Here is a 4,229-nt window from a genome sequence, read left to right on the forward strand (position 1 = left end):
AATCGAGCGATCCGCTCGGGATCACTAGCGAGCCAATGGCTGCTCGCTAGACGCGTCTAACAATCTTGTTTGTCATGGAATATAATGCATAGGTGATAGAGAGCAGCGATGGTATGGACGAGCTCGCCTGCTCCTGGTAGGCGTACCAATGGGACAGCGACATGTTTCAGCTTGTATTAAATGCAACCGTATAGAAACAGGATTGATACGCCCAATACAAACGTGGCATATGCAGACAACGGCGTCTAAGCTAACGGTGGTGGGCGGTCCACCTTGCATGTGTTCCGTTTGTACACGGCTGTTTCAGCGTGATGAGCGGAAAGCCGGAAAGCAACCGCAAAACGTGCTCACACGTAAGAGAAATAATGATGTGTCTAGTAGTGAAAACTTTCTTTAGCGTCCACCCTGAGTGTCACCCATTCTCTGATGATCGCTAATGATGCCTAAATTTTTTTTGCTTCACCAGCAGGCTCTTTTGTTCATAAGACTATTTTCGGTATGTTATTTAGATAGAATGTATTGTATCCTGTCATGTATATGCAGATCAATGGAGATAGCAATAGAGAAAGTGATGCCAGACACCACTCACGTGCAAGTGGCATGTGCGGAAGGCAAAAGAAGATCTTAGTCTGTGTTACACAAAGCACAGGGAATTCAGATCAAATTTTCACAAGATAATATTAATACCCCATCCGTCGAAAAAAGATTGTTGCGCACCTAGTGTACTGGCATTTTAGCAAAAAAAGAACTCTTACTTCCAAAACTGTTTGAAATAGGTCCCCGTCCGTCGCCCGCGCATCTCCGGGGGTAGCCGCCGCCCACTAGCGCGATTTTGGCGCCCATCTGCGCCGCCACCTACCTACGCGATTAATCTTCCAGTTCCACTGCCCGCCGCAGCCGCCGGCCACCTGAGTGGCAGAATCGCCACTCCGTGGATCGAGCTAGTAGCAGTGCTGGTGGAATCGCCACCTGAGTGGCGGAATCGATCCTTCCCCACCATCGCCTCTGCTGTTACTGTGACTCCAATCATTGTTCCTTCCTCAGACTGCCTCTTGTAGGTAATCCTAGATAACAATCAATCAGTAAGGAGTTTTTGGAAAATATCAATATAGTTTTTGGATACAATGAAAGATTCTTGGAAACAATCAATCAGTGAAGAGTTTTTGGAAATAATCAATATAGTTTTTGGATACAATGAAAGATTCTTGGAAACAATCAACAAGTGAAGAGTTTTTGGAAATAATCAATATAGTTTTGGAAACAATCAGTGAGGAGTATTTGGAAACAATCGATATAATTTTTGGAAACTTTTATTCAAGGATAGCATATAGAAAGTGGAAGAAAAACACCACTCTCTAGCTTGACATCATTCCCAAGCAATGACACTGTTTTCCTTGGCCCTTGCAGTATTTCACGTTTGCTTTATGGGAGTAACAAAAATCAGTCAAATTGCATGATAACTGCAGTTTTGAACAACCCTTGTGATAAACAATAATTCGAGCTTCAGCTGTTCCATCTGAAGGTTCAAATATGGCACCAAAAAGAATTACTCTTCCATGTGAATTTACCAAAAAGACAGATGGGGTCAAATTCTCACTTGGTTAACTTGAAAGTCAGATTATTAAGTGAACTTCCATGCAAAAAAAAGATTATTAAGTGAACTTGGGATGAAATGATTAAATGGTCCATGAATGAATTTACATTCAGAGTGCCATGTGAATTTACATTCTGTCAGTTTTCATGTGAACTGTGACAGTACTGAAAGCATGCAAACATGCCTAAATGTCATGCAAACATGCCTGAATTGTGTCAGTACTGAAAAATGCCAAGTTTTCTTCCTGATGATCATCTACTCTTTCATCATCCTTTTCATGAAAATTGGTGATGCCTAAATAGTGAAACAAACATAATATCAAAGTCACTATCAGATAACTGAATTTTGATTGAAGAATGAACATGATATTTTGTCACTATCATAGTCAAAATCTTACTATCTTCAGTCAAAACCAAATTTCAGAGTTCAAGTACAGTGCAAATCTTACTGAATTAAGAAGCTCGAACAGTTCAGTACTTCCGCCATTGTTCCAGGTTTGTCGGTGCTAGTTTACACATATGGTGAATTTCTATCATTGCCCCATCCACAGATATCAGTCTTGAACCAATTATGAAACACAAATGATGCTAAAATATACTCCAAGAAACAATGTTTGTATTGAGGGAGTACATAAGCACATGCAAACATGGAACAATATTGCCCACAAGGTTGCAGATCAATGTTTGTACTAGCGATACCTTTGCAGCCGTGTACGCCGTCACCCTTGAAGCCTTGTGGACATTTGCAGCCCTTAGCTTGCTCATTCTGTAGATTTCCAAAATTCAGTTTTGTACCACACAGAAGCTACAAGAAAACTACTCCCGCCGTCCCAAAATTCTTGTCTTAGATTTGTCTAGATACATCCGTATTTAGACAAATCTAAGACAAGAATTTTGGGATGGAGGGAGTACAAGCTAGAAGACATCTAAAACACATGATGTTATACCGAGCAGGCAGAGACAAACTTCCTGTTCTTGGTTTCCTTCCAGCAGTGTCCATTGTTGATTGCATCGACCAACACCAGAAGCTGCCAAACCCAGTGCAGACTTGGTTTCCTATTCTTACATGATTCACCATGCATATGTGTAAATTTCAGAGAGCATATTTACCGAATGCAAACTTGCAGAGCCGCCGTTGCACCTAAATTAATATAACCTGATTTCACTCAGAGCCCTGACATAATTTATATGGTTATTTCCCTGATAAGAGGTGTGTGTGTGTTTGTTTCAGATAAGACAGAGCGAGTTCTACTCGACTGCAATTGCCATCCAAGACAAAGATGGGGAGTCGAATTTCCTCTGCAAAATCGCATCCCTGCTAATAAGCATAGACCTCTGCAACTTACATTACCTTTGGTCTGTTATTATCTCCTCAAAAAGCATAGGAAGTTAGGAAAAAACACATTCAGAAACAGAACTGAATGGATCCATTCTGTCTGTAGAGTGTACAACAATCCAACCTTCGCCGACCTCAAAAACTAGCATCTACCTCCAGCCACCAGGGACGGAGGAGGGTTCGGAGCTTACTCCAGGGACGGACAGGTCAGATGCGGGCGTCCTCCTGCTCGGCAGAGAGAGCGATTGGAAGCGGAAGCCGGTCTTAGCTTCCATCGCCAGAGGTGGACTCCGGCGAAGCCATGGCCGGTCGCCGCCGGCGGACGTCCGGGGCATTGTGGCCGTGTGGACCATATGAGCCAGAAGAATGAGGACGATAAGCCAAAAACATCAAGGCGTGTGCGAGCAGAGATGCCTGCACCTGGTTCGAGCGGGGGCTCTGTTAGCCATGTGTCTTCCAGTTCTTGCTCACGTACAAACAGATGCGGCAACCATGTATCCTGCGACGGCGCTGGCAGAAGATGTGGACTGCGTGCCCTCCGGCGGTCCGTTCTGCTGGCCCGGAACTTCAACTCCTAACGCTTGGGCAGCTTGCTCCTGTCCAAGCATGATTTGCGCCAACGGAGTTGCTGCAGCAGCAAGCGACTCGGTGTAAGCTTGCGGACACCTATAGAAGTCGCATCCACCACGTGCTGGCTGCCATTGGTTGTAGGGGAAAGCTACGGAATGAGAGATTGAACCAATCAACAAGAAAAAAACAACGAAAAACATCCAAAAAGCTGTACTTACGATGTGACTGCGGCACTTGTAGAAACGCTCGACGCCGTTCTGGCAGTGACGAGCTACATAGGTCACGACGTTCCTGCCGCAATCCGGGCAAGGCACGATTAGCAGGGCGACCGGATCAGCAACTGCATCTGCCATCTTTATCAGCTAGGGTGTCTTGGTTCGATTTGGGGGTCGATTGAGATGCAGCGTGCGGCAGGGTTTGTTGGAGCGAATTGGGGATCGAATGAGGACCACACCGACGATGGGCTGGGTTAAGTGGATGTGGTGGGCCTACCGAATGTCGCTTGGACGTCCGTCGCCGCGATCCCAAACGCCGTCTTTTCCCGTCCCGTATGCTCATTAAATATGCTGACAACTGCTTCCTGAAATACCGGCGACATCTCATATCACCAAACAAACGGACGCCTCGCGATACCGAGATCGCGCGAGCTCGTCCACGCTAGTGAATTTTTGATAGGTGATAGCTTCTAGTTAACTAGCAAAGTAGCAAGACTCGAGTAGAAAATTGTTTC

General features: G+C 45.0%; 1 long non-coding RNA gene across 2 annotated transcripts; it reads right to left on the minus strand.

Annotated features, from left to right (window-relative positions):
• Positions 1–603: 603 nt before the first annotated feature.
• On the minus strand, positions 604–4,024 carry LOC141021205 (uncharacterized). Of its 2 annotated transcripts, none has more exons than XR_012181400.1 (5): positions 3,718–4,024; positions 2,541–3,624; positions 2,293–2,359; positions 2,043–2,123; positions 604–1,064 (listed from the first exon to the last, which is right to left on the minus strand). It is a non-coding gene; the product is annotated as an uncharacterized lncRNA (long non-coding RNA). The 2 variants fall into 2 exon arrangements; XR_012181401.1 differs by having other exon boundaries at positions 604–1,888.
• Between the last annotated feature and the right edge of the window lie 205 nt (positions 4,025–4,229).

The sequence above is a fragment of the Aegilops tauschii genome, chromosome 4 (assembly GCF_002575655.3).
Source record: "Aegilops tauschii subsp. strangulata cultivar AL8/78 chromosome 4, Aet v6.0, whole genome shotgun sequence".
NCBI lineage: Eukaryota > Viridiplantae > Streptophyta > Magnoliopsida > Poales > Poaceae > Aegilops > Aegilops tauschii.